Below are 15322 nucleotides of genomic sequence, written 5' to 3'. Positions count from 1 at the left end.
TTTTGGAAATGGGGTGGTATCTTTGGGGGTGGGGAGGCTGACAGAAAGGCAGAGTTCAAGAGAGAACACAGATGTACGTGTACACACACACACACACACACACACACCCTGGAGTGGAGAACTGGGGGAGAGACAGACAGATAAACACACAGTCAGACACAGGAAGCAGGGATTTGGGGTCAGTTAGAGACAGAAAGGAAGTTCAGAAGTCAGTAACTCTGAGGGGTATAGACTGAGGCAGTTAGAGTAGGAAGAAAGTAATCAGATGGCGAGAGGACTGACTGAGAAATGAGAGACAGGCAGATGGAGAGAGTGAGACAGAAAAAGAATGTGAGAGAAGAACCAGGAGGGCATGGCCAAAGATGGATAATTTACTGAGGGTTTCTTTGGTCTGTTATTTGAGGATATGTGGTAAATATTTATAACTAGCAAGGAAAGAGAACAAAAGCAAATATTAATAGTAAGTCAAGTAACATGTTCATGCAATTTTTATTATACTAAAGTTTTCCTTTAAATACTAAATTTATTTTGCATATTCAGCATGCAAACACTAAGCCAGCTTATGTTGTGCAGACCAGTTACTACTTACTTGAACCCATTTGTAGTTTAGTTTTAAACACATTTAAAAAATGATTTTATTTTTTAGAAATACTTTATTCTTAAAGTTAATGCTTACTGTAAACAACTTGGAAAATACAGAAAATTTAAAAGAATAACAAAAACCACTCATGTCACAATCTGGACAACACAGAATAAGGTCCACATTTTAAATGTGCCTCCCCCCAGTCTTTATTTCTAGGCATAATACTAAAGGCCTTCTACTTACTAAAGCTGTTCTTAGAATCCAAAAACTTTTTATAAGTCCAGAATGATACTATAAATTAGCTAGTTGTGGTGGAGTTAACTTTCTTATACCTATTTTGGCACTTAAATATTTTCGTGCACTATTTGCATTCACCCCCTTCCTAGGTTAGATCAGCAGCTACAGCCTGTATGTTCATCTTTGTCTTAGGCATCTTAAAAACACATCTTAAAGTGTCTTAAATATAATAGGCACTCTATATTTGAGATGAATCATTAAATTCCTAAACAGAAACTATCTTAGTCTGCCCGATTTCTCAATGGCAGTGTAGACATTAAAGTTGGGAAAAGTGTAAGGGCATGTGTGCATTGTGTGTGTGTTCAGTATGAAGCTACTGAACAAGGAAAAGTTGCTTTTTCTTCTTCCCTTTTGTTATGTAGCAAGACACTCCAAAGCATACTGCTGTTAAACAACCATTTTATTATGCTGTTGATTCTGTTGGATTTCAGATAGGGCAGGAGGGAGGTCGCTTTGTCTGGGCCTTAGCTGGAAAGAATTGAAAACTGATGGTGACTTGTTCTTTTTTTTTTTTTTTAATTTTTTAAGGAAGGTCTTAATACAGATACAGTATCTTTTTTTTTTTTTAAAGATTTATTTATTTATGCATACAAGAGCTGTGGTACAGGCCAGAGATGATGCAGGAGGTGAGAGGATTCACCAGAGACAGAGCGGGGAACAGAACAGGCAGATATCCTGAAATACACTGCTGAGGGGAGCAGTGGGTGAGACAGGAGAGGTCTGCTTCCCCATGTAGGTTGCTCCCTGGCCTGCCGGGGATAGAGCTGCGGATTGCTCCATAGTGCGGTGCTTAAACCCTTGCGCCACCAGGGAGGCCCTGATGGTGATATGTTGACTGGGAGCTAGAATCTAACTACTTCACTCATGTGTCTGTCTGGTGTTTGGCATTGGCTTTCCTTTACGATACCTACACATGGTCTCACCACACAGGTAATTTGAGCTGCCTCACAGTGTATGTGCATCCCAAGAGAATCCAGTAGAAACTCCTTTGCCTTTTGTGACCTAGCCTTGGAAGTCATGTTGTGACACAGCATGATTCAAGGAGAGCAGCATGGCCCTGAGCCCACTTCTTATAGGAGGGGTGTCCGAGTCGCATTATAAAAAAAGGTGTGTATGTTGTGGGCGGGGGATGGGGGCATAGGTGCCATCTTTCAGAAAGGCTGTCCCAAGCACTTGCTAAACTGCAAAATGACTGACATTTTCACCAAGTTAAGAAATGAGTTAGCAAAACAGTAACGCCTTCTCAATGTCAGTAAATAAATATTCTAATGACTGTTAGTGTTTCCTCCACTGCTAATGGTCTTTTTTTTTTTAAGTAATTTATTTTTAAAAAACTTGTGCTATACTTGTATTGCTGCGCAGTGATCTTTAACTTTGTATTCATTTGGGGCACAAATCTAGAAGTCTTGAGTTCAAGATCTGCTTTGCAATTATTGCCAAATTGAAAATCAGGGCAAGTTATAGGATATTTGTGGGCTTCCATTCTGTTAACTGTCAAGTGAACTTCCTAGTATTTGATACAACAATCTGATGAAAGTTAACCCTCCTTAGAAAATCACTCAAAAACAAAAGAAGTCCTGGGCTGTTCAATCTTTGAGATTCTTAATGTAAGAATATTAAGAATTCTTAATTAAGAATTCTTAATGTAATAATGTAAATGAATACTGTCCCTTTTAAAATCATCTGGTTTCTGAGGCCATGTATTTATTCTAGCAAATAAATATTCGTTTGAATTTGTCTTTTGGAATGACTTTCAAAACCAGTAGAGCCATACATGGAAACTAATCTCATTACTTGATGGTCTTATCCTTTGTCCCCCAAAGAGTATTGTCTTGCTTGACCACTCATTTTATTTATGATTCTTATTTCTAAGTGATATTTGGCAGTTTCTAAATATTGTTTCTCAGAGGCATAAAATTTATTACCATGGAGAATACTTAAACGGCTATTGTGGTTTCTGAGGACAACCTTAAAAAGTCCTAAAGTTACATCCTTAGAATAAGGTGCTAGTGTGTGCTGGTTAAGAGGGGTGGGTTCTGGGAAGCTACAAGTTATTTAACTTGTCTGGGTCTCAATTTCCTCATTTGTAAAATGGATGGTGAAAATATTTCCTGCTTTGTAGTATCGCTCTGAGGATCAGCTTGTTGACTTGGAACAATGCCTGGCATATATTAAGAGCTCAGTAAATATTAGCCATTTAATACCACCACAACTGCTACTACCGCAACTACTACTTTGTTTATCTGTTTTCTTTGTTCTAAAAAATCAGTTATGTTTCTCTCTAATTATGTCTCATACAGGTAGAATGATAGGCAGCTGGAAATTACCTTAGAGCTCAAGTAAAAAGATCAAGCATGTGTAGAGATGTGGGTTTTTTAAAGAATGTTTGGCCTAGAGCTTAGTGGAAGAATGTAAGAAAAGGCCAAGAATGGGATATTGGGAAATATTCATATAGTAAAGGGGGTGGGAGGCAGAAATGGAGAGGGATGTTTAGAGAAAGAAAACCAGGAGTTTATATTAGTTATAGAGGTTGTACTATTTAGGATTAGATTTGGTTGCAACCAAAGAACAGATTTAAACATGATAGAAGTTTGTTTCTCTCAATGTCAGGAATACAGAAGGAGCCTAGGACTGGTATGGTTTGCCATGGTGTTATGCTGCTGTTCTCCACTGTGCACGGATTTTGTTCTTTTTTTGCCAACTCATTTTAGGGTCTAAAATAGCTACATGTTGCAATGATTTCATCCACATTTTGAGGAGGACCCTTTCTTTTAGGGTGTTTCCTGAAAGTTGTGTATATTACTGCTGTTGCTCATATTGCATTGATGAAATTTAATCACATACCTATGGGGGATGTTGGGAAGTGTTTCGAATGATCAGTGCCTGGCATAAAGTTGAGGACAATCCCAGTATAGCTAGATGAAGAATATAGAGTATAGTGTGTTAGTTGTTGTCAGTACATAGTTTAATTCATTATTAATAACAAGTTTCCTTAATTATGAAACTATGAGTATAAAACTACATTTCTCAAATTGCATCACCAGTACTTTGTTTATAGGGTGTAATCCCTTCATGAATCCTTGCTTAATGATCAGTCTCATAAGGAAAATATGTTCATGTGTATGTGTATACACATTTATACGTGTATGTATGAGGGTATGCAAATGTACACATGTCATTTAACATCAGTGTTGGCCAGAAACACTTCATTTGGTGACATTGTACAGTAAAATTGATGGTAAATAAGTCTCTGATACCCCTTTTTGTTATTTTAAGCCTATATTTTTATCATCTATTCAGTCTCCAACTTGGGTGTTTTGGGCCAGTGTTTTTAGTCCATCTCTGTTCTTCTGTATCACTACTCTCCATCTCTCTGCTGTTAATCGTACTTCCCAAAATAGATAAATGAGCAGATTTAATTAAATGTGTTATTTGCACTGTGTCGTGATCAGTAATGAATTTGTAAGTAAGGTCAGACCAATAATCTTCATAGTATTACAGTTACTGAATTCTCTCTGTCGACTCAATTGGTAATTATTTGCTTTTAAAATTGTCTTATTTTTAAAGCTTCCAGATTTTCTATATTTTTTGAGTATTGGAAATATGAAGGCTTTCCACCAAAAGGGGGAGAACTTTTCCCTACAATTTTTTGTTCCTTTCAATTGAAAATGCTTTATTTATATATTTTTGAGTGAATAGTATGCTTAAAAAGTATTTTAAGGGACATTGTTTTAAATAGACATAGTTTAAAAAGCAGTATAGTAAAAAGTCTTTATAACAAAGTGAGCAGATCTTGCCCCACTCCTCTCCACTCCCGCTAGTCCTCTCCCTAAAGGTAACCACTTTTAACTCCTTAAGCTGTTTCTTCTGGCATTTGCATTTCTATATTTTAAGATAACATGCGTGTATTGCTATGTTTTGAGTCATTGATTTATTATATAATTGAGTTTCTACCGTGATCAGATTTTACTGTTGTTAAGTTGCCATCGCCACCGATGGCACCAGTTTAGTTTTATTAACAATATTTGGTTATATCAAATAGCTAATGCCATGATTATATTATTATGCTTGTGCAAATTTTATTTGCTGTTAGTGTTAAATAACAGCCTTTCAGTTCACTTTTCCACAAAGGTGGTCATAATTTTCTTTATTTTTAAAAAAAATTATCGGAAGCTTTTCTTCTGGAGACTTTCATTGTTCTATTTGGGCCTATCATCTGGGCTCCTTTCTTGGGATGATTTCTCTTTGTTGTCATCCTCAGACTTTTTTCTCTTTTTGGGTTTGATCCCCCTATTGTTGTAACTCTTATCTTCCTTATTCTTCATTTACCTTCTTGCTTAGGTGGAATATACCCTCTAGTAGTTGTGTCAGTTTAAAAAGATGGTATTATGGCGGAGAGCATGGGCAAGAGAGCCCTCAACACACTTGTCCCTGTTACATAGCTTCAACTTGAATTGGTTGCCTTTTACTTCTGATGCAGAGTTATCCCAGAATGCCGAGATTCTCGTTTCCTCCATTTTTCTCTTATTAGAGATGGATATCCTGTTTCTGTAATTCAAGTCTGTCTTTGTTTTGCTTCATTTCCTCTTTGGTGTCAAAGGGTGATGATAGTGATTGCTCATTTATCTAGAATATCTGAACTGGCACAATCTCTCTGATGGAAGCAGATTGTTATTTTTATATAGTGTTTTGGGAGAGTGTGGAGTTTAGGAATTGGAAGATTTTAAGAGGCAAAAGTAGTTAAGGTTATCAGTAGAAGCATGGTTATTTGGATAATACTCTTGTTGATTGCTTGGTTGGCTCTCAGAGAATGTATTTACTGGAGAGTTTGTCCCTAATTTGTTGGCTTGTAAAAGGGTGTCTGCTGAGGTAAGTTTATCAGTTGAAAGAGTTTAAAGCTGGTTCTTCTGGCAACTTTTTAATGTGGTTATGAACAGTCAGTCTTTTCCTAAATTTGTAAGAACTTTGAATTCTCAATCCTTTAGTAATTTTCTAAGAAAGTGTACATGGAAGGTGATTTTTTGAGTCTCTCCATGTCAAATTGTCTTTCTGTCTTCACGTTTGATTAATATAGTTTGGGTGAGTGTAAAATTGTAGATAAGAAATACTTCCTTTCAGAACTTGGAAGGCATAGTTTCTTTTTTTTGCTGGTTCTCTGTAGCTTTTGAGAAGTCCTGGGCCAACATGAACCATCTCTTTTTTGCTTGGATCTTCCTGTTGGAACCAATTGGGTCTCTGCTTCTTTGCGCATTGTTCTGACATTTCACAGTGATGCATCTTGTCATGCACCTATGTTTATTTTTATATACTGTGCTGGATATTTGTAGGTACTTGGAGGACCTTTTAGTCTAGAATAGTTTAGATTTTTCTGAGACCTGGTGTGTAGGGATTTTGGCATTCAGGATGCTCACTTAATCACCCAATTTTAAAATCTCTACAAGTCTAATTAACCCCCAGTTATCTGCAGAGATAACTTTCTTCAAGAGAGGAGGGGATCTCACAACCTAATAGCTCCTTAAACAGCCCCTCCCTATCCCTCAAATGTCCCTCCTCCACCTCACCTCCAATTCCAAAAGTCTTCTAGAATTTCTGACCCTTGTGTGGATTTATGACTGTAAATTGGGTCAGGTCCCAAATTTCTCTGCTGCTGTATTGATATTTGGCTCTACAGCAACTGTTATACAGTTAACATTCATCTGCATGTGTTCCAACTTCCAAAGTCTTGTTACTTTTTCACCACTCCTGTGTTCTCCATCCTTCTGTATTTATGTCTTTAAAAGAACAAGTTTACTGTTAGTAGGATATTGGGAAGAAGCACACTTATGTGTATCCATTCTATTCTCAAACTACAACACTAAGATGATTTGATAAGACAAACTGGCATATTTTTATGTGAAATGATACTACATGGTCATTAGAATTTTAATATATGCAAGGCAGAATAACACAGAATGTGGTGTTCAAATACAGTAAGTCACTACATGTAGGTCTGCAGAGAGAACATTGCTGTAGAAGAGGATTTCATGCCTTTCTTGATTGTGGGCTATTCCTTTAGTTTCTAAAAATGATTTTAAGGGAAAAAAGTAAAAGTGATCCATCTTCATTATAAGAAAGCTAGTAAATACTTGTTAATGTGAGGAAAACAATAAGAATAGCTTTAATTCCACTACCTAGCACTAACCACTACTAGCAGTTTAGTGTCTATTTTCCCATTGTTTCTGTACATTTACCTATGTATTTGTGCAGCCATATTTAAATGGAACATACTTGTACATTTTCTTTTGATCCTACCATTTTTTTCCACCACAAAAGTATCTCTCTCTTGAATAAAGGGAATTTTTTTTTTTTTGCACCAAATCTGAAGATAGTCTCTCGTTAGCAGCATCTAATAGTTAGCATTTATTCGATTGCAGATTATGTTCCAGGCACTGTTAACATCATTATTTCAGACTATAAAAAAACTGTAAGAATACACAAAACATTCACCCAGATACCCCACCCCCCATTTATTTCTTGGGCTGTTGGAGAGTAAAATGCAGATCTATTTTCTTCACAGTGCATTTTGTAAAAACAAGGATATTATTTTTAATGTAAGTATACTACAGTTGTCAGAATCAGGAAATTTAATTATCTAATCTACAGACTTGTTCAAATTTCACCCATTGTCCCCATAATTACTTTTACGGCAGAAGAAAATTTCAGATCATTCAGTCATCACATCTCTTTAACTTCCTTTAATTTGAGGTATTTCCTTAGTCTGTCTTTATTTTTTTCTATGACATTGATATTTTTGAAGAGTGCAGGCCAGTTATTTTGTGGAATGCCTCTAATTTGGGTTTATCGTATGTGTTCTCATGATTGGATTCAGATTTTCCATTTTTGGCAGGAGTACCACAGAAGTAGTGTTGTGCTTCTCAGGGCATCATGTAGGAGGCACAGGATCTTGAAATACTTGAAATGTGGTATTGGATCACTTCATTTAAGGTAGCGTCTGTCAGGTTTTCCATGTATGATTTTATTTTTCCTTTTGTAATTTTTTTGGTGGCAAAATATATATAGCATAAAATTTGCCATTTTAGCCATTACCAAGTGTACATTTCAGTTGGATTAATAAGTACATTGACATTTCCTTTGTAATTTTATAGTACCTTTAAAAAAATCATTGATATTTTACTCATATATGGAATATAAGCAACAAAACAAAGACAAAAACACACCAAAACAGACTTTAAAATCTGACAGCAAAACTGAGGCTACCAGAGGAAGAAGGTCTAGGCTTATACTTTCCTGCCAAAGACCTCGGATGAGTTATTTCTTCATGGAGCTCTGGTTTGTTTTAGTAGAGTATGAATGGGTTTATGAGCCAGGATCTGAACTCCATATGTCTTCACTGTTACTGGGTGTCATTGCTTCTAGACCCTCTCAGAAAGCATCTAGCAAATAGATATGTGTGACATATGTATGCATCTTTGTTGTATAAAAGTGGTGAGTTTATACTGATACCTCCTATTTCAATCCAACGTTATAGGGTGTATTTTCTCTTTCCCTCATACTGAGGTTTCCAAGAGTGAGAAACCTGGCCCCTTTATCTGTTTTGACTCAGTCCTTGAAATCAGAAAATAGTTTATGAGCTGCTAACTTGTACCACCATTTAGAAGACACCTATAAATACATCAATATTTGTTAGTTTTTCTTTTAGCCTAAGGGCATGTAGTCTAAATCTTCACTAACCAATAGGGTAGTTACTAACTATCCTCTTGAGATGCTTTCTTAGTGTAAATGGATCTTGAAAACTACTAAATAAGGAATGGGAAATATGTCAATTAATTTTCTCTCCCAGCATTCTCCCCTCTCTCACTTGTTTATGGTAGGCATTGAAATTTATTATTCAGTTCTATTAGTAGTTAAAGTTTTTCTCCTCATCCTGATTAACCTTATTTGTCTTCTATTATGTGAAGTTTAATGTGGTCCCAAAAGTCAGAATTATACAAAAAACTTGTACTCTGAGCACCATTGCCCATTTATCCCATCCTTCCCTTTCCACTCACCCTTGGTAAGAAACCACTCTCATCATTCTCTGACTTAGCCTCCCTACATGGTTTTTGTCGTCAGGAATGAGGAGATAATCAGTGTTTTTTATTTCCTCTCCTTTCTTACACAAGAGGAAGCATTGTAAATACTCTTTGTACTTGGCTTTCTTAACACAATGTATTTTGGAATCTGTTACATACCAATTTATATAGCTCTTCCTCCCTCTATAGTTACATAATACTGTATTGTGAGGGTGCTGTATATGTAATATTTTGCATTTATAAACATTGCTGAAATGACTGAGCTTGTCCATATATATTTTTATCTGTTGTAAGTGTATGTTTGGGTATCCTTAAAATGGGATGGTCAGGTCAAATGTGTAAAAGCAAAACTATTGCTAAATCCCTTTGTGTAGGGGTTGGAAAATTTGAACTCCACCCACAGTGAATGAGAGTACTAGTTTTCCCACTTCTTCACCATCTGTTAGAAAGTTTTCTGCTAACCTTACAGGTAAGAAATTATATTTTGATACAGTTTTAATGTTCATTTCTATTATTAGTAGTAAGATTGAACATCTTTTCACACACATATATGTATGTGTATATTTATGTATATATATGAGGTCATGTTAATCTTTTTATGTGTGTGTGAATTGTATTGTATCTGGTTATTTTTCTATCAAGTTTTTGAGTTTTTTCCTCCTTCAGTGAAGTTTTTTTTTTTTTAAAGATTTATTTATTCATTTTTATTTATATATTTATACAAGCACTGGGTACAGTTAGAAGCGTGAGAGGGTGAGAGAATTCACCAGAGCCAGAGCGGGGAGCAGAGCAGGCAGAAGGACCGAAGTACACTGCTGAGGGGAGCAGCGGGCGGCAGGAGAGGTCTGCGCGCCATGTGGGACCCTCCTCCAGTGGCCGGGGAGCAGCCGGGGATTGAACCGGCGCTGCAGAGGCCGCGGGCAGCCTCGCAACCCAGCGCCCAACCGCTGCGCCACCAGGGAGGCCCTTTCAGTGAAGTTTTTAAGGATTCTTTACAAGAGATACTAGCTCTTTATAAGTGATATATGTTATAAATATTTCCTCCAGTTGGGCCTCCCTGGTGGCGCAGCGGTTGAGCACCGGGTTGCGAAGCTGCCCGTAGCCTCTGCAGTGCCAGTTCGATCCCTGGCTGCCGGGCGAGGGTCACACATGGCGCGCAGACCTCTCCTGCTGTGCCCGCTGCTCCCCTCAGCAGTGTATTTCGTCGGTCTGCCTGTTCTGCTCTCCGCTCTAGCTCTGGTGAATTCTCTCACCCTCCTGCGCTTCTGACTGTACCCAGTGCTTGTATAAATAAATAAATAAATAAATAAATAAATAAATAAATAAATAAATAAATAAATAAATCTTTAAAAAAAAATATTTCTTCCAGGTTTATCAGTTGTCTTTTGACTTTAATTGGTGTGTATGTGTGTGTATTTGTATATATCTAAGCCTTTATGTAGTCCAGTTTTTCAGTCTTTTGTTACATCTGAGTTTTGGGTTATAATTACAAAACCTTTCCCTTTTTAGGGTGAAGAGGAATTCCCATGTTTTCTGCCTGTTCTTATATGATTTTAGTTGTTACTTTTGAATACTTGATCCACTTGGGTTTTTTAAAAGTATGTTATGTGAGTTTAATAACCTTTTCCAAATGCTAATTAGGAATAGCATATTTTCTTTAGGACGTACAATTTTGCCCCAGTATTTGGAGTTGTCATCTTTAGCTCACGTTGTTTCTGAAGTTTATACTCTTTTGCACTGGGCTGTCCATTCCTGCACCACCATCACAGTTTCAATTATAAAGACTTACAATATGTCAAGCGCTTACTCTAAAAATTTATCATATTTGATTTGGCTATTCTTTCATGTTTGTTGAACTTCAGTATCAACTATTGCCATTAAAAAATACTTGCTTAGGGCCTCCCCGGTGGCGCAGCGGTTGAGCGCTGGGTTGCGAAGCTGCCCGCGGCCTCTGCGGCGCCGGTTCGATCCCCGGCTGCTTCCCGGCCACCAGAGAAGGGTCCCGCATGGCGCGCAGACCTCTCCTGCCGCCCGCTGCTCCCCTCAGCTGTGTACTTCCTTCTGCCTGTTCTGCTCCCCGCTCTGGTGAATTCTCTCACCCTCCCGTGCTTCTGACTGTAACCAGTGCATGTATAAACAAAACAAACAAACAAATAAAGAAAGAAAGAAAACATGCCTCTATAAAAAAAAAAAAAACTTTAAAAAAAAAATACTTGCTTATATTAGGATTTTTATTGGAGTTATGTTAAATTCATGAATTAATTTAGGGGGAACTGACATCTTTACGTTGTTGAGTTGTGTTGAATTTTCCAAGCAAGAACAAAGAATGCTCATTTGTTCAGATCTACTGTTGTGTTTTTCAGGAATGTTTTAAGGTTTCTTTTGTATATGGTTTTGTACCCTTATTAAATTCAAATTTTAAAAACTCATTGATAAGTATTATAGTTCTTTACATCTATATTTATAAATCTACATCACTTTTTAAATGTTTGCATAGTTTTCTATAATATAGGTATACCATGATTTATTGAAATTGAGCTATATACATCAGCATTAGAGTTCCTTTTAATTTTTCACTCTTAGAACTGGTCTGGAGTAAATATCCTTGTAAAAGCCTGGTTATTTCTTTATGATAAATTCTTTAAAGGAGAATTGCCTGTCAAAGCCCCTTTGATACATTAAATTTTTCAACATATTGTTAAAATGCTTTCTATTTAAAAAAAATATATGTATCCCCATATATACCCATTTAGCCTACACTCATCAAAACAGGATTATAGTGTGTGTGTGTGGTTTTTTTTTTTTCTCTTTTTTAAAAATATTTTGCCAGTTCGATGGGGGAAAAATAGCATATGTATTTTGTACTTTTTTGCTGACTTTTTTTTTTTTAATCCATCCACCCAACCATTCAGTTTATTCTGAGAATTTGCCATATGCTATTTCATATTAGAACTATAACAACGACTATGAACAACTTTTGTGTTTTTGATCATTTGCATTACTTTTTAAAATAATTTTTCTTCATGGCAGTTAGTAGGTGTTTCTGCCTCTTCATTCTAATTCCCAGAGAACTGAAAATGAGAGAAAATGACATTTTCTTATCCTCTCTTGCTACTAAGCTTCTAAAAAATTTTTTGTGTGTGTATTTTCATTGCACATTCTATGTTAAACCTCTGTGTCAAACTCAGTATTTATGAAATGACATAATGCATTGACATAGTAGGTTAAGAGCATAGGCTGGTATCAGAAATTGATAACTAATTATTTTTAAAATATACTTTTTATTATTTTTCAGGTGGGGCTACTGCCTATCAGAAAGGGTACTTTTGTACAGTTTGTCTTCAGTCTTCCTGCATGTTCTACAGTTTTATTATTCAAAAAATAAATGCTACTTATTTGGTAAGTCAGTTGACTATAGTTAATAGAAATGCATGTTTTATAGGAATATTATTAATTTACTCTGAACATTTGTTTGTATGTTGTTACTTCCATGCCATTTTATTTATACTTCTAATGTAATACAAGTTCAAAAGTGGCACTTTCCTGAAAGATTTAGAGTCTTTTGAAGACTTTCTCGTTTCTATCTACTGTTCAGATCTTGGTGTTTGAAACAGAGAGAATAAGGACTGGCTAAATGGTAGAATTAGTTTTCAGAGTTGAATTATTATCAGTCTTGTTCCACCGTAAGAACTGGGAATGAGCACACTTCCTGTCAAACTTTAGCTTCCTTATGGTTGGTGTGGGGAATAGCAAACATGTAGAAATTTTAGGGGCCTGATGAATTGATTCAAGAAGAATAGATGGTCACTTAAATCCTCAGTAAAGCATAATAAAGCAGAATGAATAATCTATCAAAGACCTTGGGGAAGACAACTTACTAGATACCTAGTGAAACTGATTTTAATCTTCTAAATATGACTCTACAGGTATTTACTTTCAATTCAAAATAGTTTTTTCCAAAAAGAGTAAGTTGATTTGCTCTAATGATCTTTTCTGTGTGTTCCAGCTTCTGATTCTTATGTGAAACCAGTTTCAACTGGGAAGTTGATGTCTAGGGTGAAGGCTTTCATGGTAACGAGGCAGTCATGGCAACTGTCAGGAGAAGATTGTACTAGTGTGCTGCCGAAGCACATGGCAGAAAATTGGATGGAAGTTATAATGAAATGATACTGGTGTTTTGCAGAATTTTCTTTTAAATAGTTTTGCACAAGATCAGTATTTGTCAGTACTCGCTCAAAGAGAATCTAAGGATGAAATGTCAAAGGCACAGAAAAGGGAGTAAAGAGGATTCTTTAAAGTGTTTTTTGGTAGTCTCCTTTGCTTTGTTAGCATCAGAAAACTGACTTCAGATGTCCCTAGATGGTGTGTGTGGTTGATATTAGTAGAGACAAGGGATTTTTTTGTGCATGACTATGAAAAGACCTAGCTCTCAGAACAAACCAAAGAGAATTTTAATCTTGGTTATTTAAAATCTCCTTGTACCTGTCTTATTAGGAGTATTATTTTTTTAAGATGAAACTAATTTGCAACTGGCTATAAAGAGTGACATTGCGTCTGGGAAAATGGTGTACTAACACACTGCATTGTCCCACAAGAGTACTTCTCAAGTCCCCAAATGCAGTGCTGACAATCTGTGACAGCCTGTGAATTGTTGGGGAGCAGTTGAGGAAGATGGACAGTAGAGTGAGGGGTTGTGTGTAAGTTATAGAGGAGATTGGGGTGGGAAAATCAGAGAAGAGCAGGGCCACTCAGTTACTGTGGTCAGTTCAATGGATGCTGGTTAATTCTCGTTGTTAACTGCTAATATAACTGAAATAAACATCAAGGAGAGAAAGAATAGTGTATTTCACTTTTCTTTTCAAAGTGTTGTTTTATTCTGTCATCAAAACTGTAAGGTTAGATGTTCTATTGATGAGAGTATAGATTGAATAGATTCAAAAATTTTGAGGAGACTAGAAATATCATTTCATGCCAGGAAATGAGACTATAAAAGTCAGGGTAATGGGGCTGGGACTTATCTTTTCCAGGAATTATTGCAGTGGTAGTAACGCCAGTTCTCATATCTAGATCCAAAATGACTGGAGCTTTATCTCAGCTAAATATATTTCCTGTCATTTATTATTTATTAGATTTTATACACCCACCCATATACAGATACCTCCAGCTGGTATTATTTTCAGAAACACTTGGCCAACTGTAGCAGTCTTCATTAGACATCAAGACATGAGTTTTGGGTTTTATTTGAATTTTAGAGTAGGACTTAATGTGGGGCATGTTGTGGTTGCATTCTTTTTTTAAGATGGTTATACAAAGTAAATGTATTTGGTCACTGCTCTAGGAATAATGCCTAATTCTGAATATGGGATTAGACTTGGGGACTTTTTTTGGAGCCCATCCCCCATTGGTCCTGTTTCTGGTTTAGGTTAAATAGGTTACTTTACTGCTTGGTCATTAATGTCATTGCATTAATAAACCTAAGAGACATGTCAATTTTTAAGATTACTTGCTGTCTTATCACCTCTCTATTGATGATACATATAAAAAAGATGCCAGGGCTAAATGAAAGGGAGGATGATGTGACATGGAGACCTAGAGATACTGTAATATAAATTGTCTAGGATGCAACCTTGATGCTGCATTGCATAGAGTATCAAATGCATAAAGCTAATGAAGCCCTTCTAAACTGAAAGCAATCTTTGTGGCAGAATTTTTCAGTTTTCCTACTTTGAAACTTTGGTTCCGGCTGGAATAGTTTCTATACCTATCTCCAAAATAACACTTTTTGACTTAATTGGTTCTTTTTATTGTTGAGGCCATTCTTTCTACTTGGGATGTCTCCCTTCAATCTTTTTCTCAATTGTAGCCTCTAAAGGCATACTTCTACTTCTACCTTCAGTGACATCTTTGGTATCCATTCTAGGCCCTCAGTGGTATTTCTCTCCTTTCAGTTTTTATCATTTACTGCTTTGTGCATCTGGCAGTTATATACTACCTTAAGACAACTTAGAAGTTTTTTCTTCCTCTTTCCAATTAGGTAGAGACACCTTAAAGGGAACGCTACATTATCCATGTAACTCAAACTATGTTGTTCCTTTTAAGTCTGCTTTACAACATCTACTGCCTCTTGCATAGATATCAATATCGTATGTGCACCTAGTAAATATCCGACTGTAAGAAAATGCCATTTCTAATTGGTAGCTTTCACTAGTCATTTATCTTTTTTCATATTTATCTTAAGAGTAGTCGATGAGAATGCAATTTAAGTACCTAAACCATGTTTGATCAGTAGATTATTCTTCTTTGAAAGCCTTTTGTAGCATTCTGTACATGCTTTCTGATCCTTAAAGGAGCATTGCTCTGAAGATACCAT

General features: G+C 36.3%; 1 protein-coding gene across 10 annotated transcripts in view; it reads left to right on the top strand.

The window, feature by feature from the left end:
• R3HCC1L (R3H domain and coiled-coil containing 1 like) overlaps positions 1-15322 on the top strand; it is a 70255-nt gene that overhangs the window by 5147 nt on the left and 49786 nt on the right. For 7 of the 10 annotated variants that reach the window (XM_054690740.1, XM_054690744.1, XM_054690738.1 and 4 more), the window contains one exon: positions 12248-12351. The exons of the other annotated variants lie outside the window; for them this stretch is intronic. The gene's annotated coding sequence lies outside the window, so the exon portion shown is untranslated. The remainder of the gene's footprint in view (positions 1-12247; positions 12352-15322) is intronic. 10 annotated transcript variants of the gene reach the window in all.

Source organism: Talpa occidentalis, unplaced genomic scaffold (genome assembly GCF_014898055.3).
Source record: "Talpa occidentalis isolate TD23 unplaced genomic scaffold, MPIMG_talOcc4v2.1 talOcc4.8, whole genome shotgun sequence".
In the NCBI taxonomy this organism is placed as follows: Eukaryota; Metazoa; Chordata; class Mammalia; order Eulipotyphla; family Talpidae; genus Talpa; species Talpa occidentalis.
This window is presented reverse-complemented; position numbering and strand designations above follow the sequence as displayed.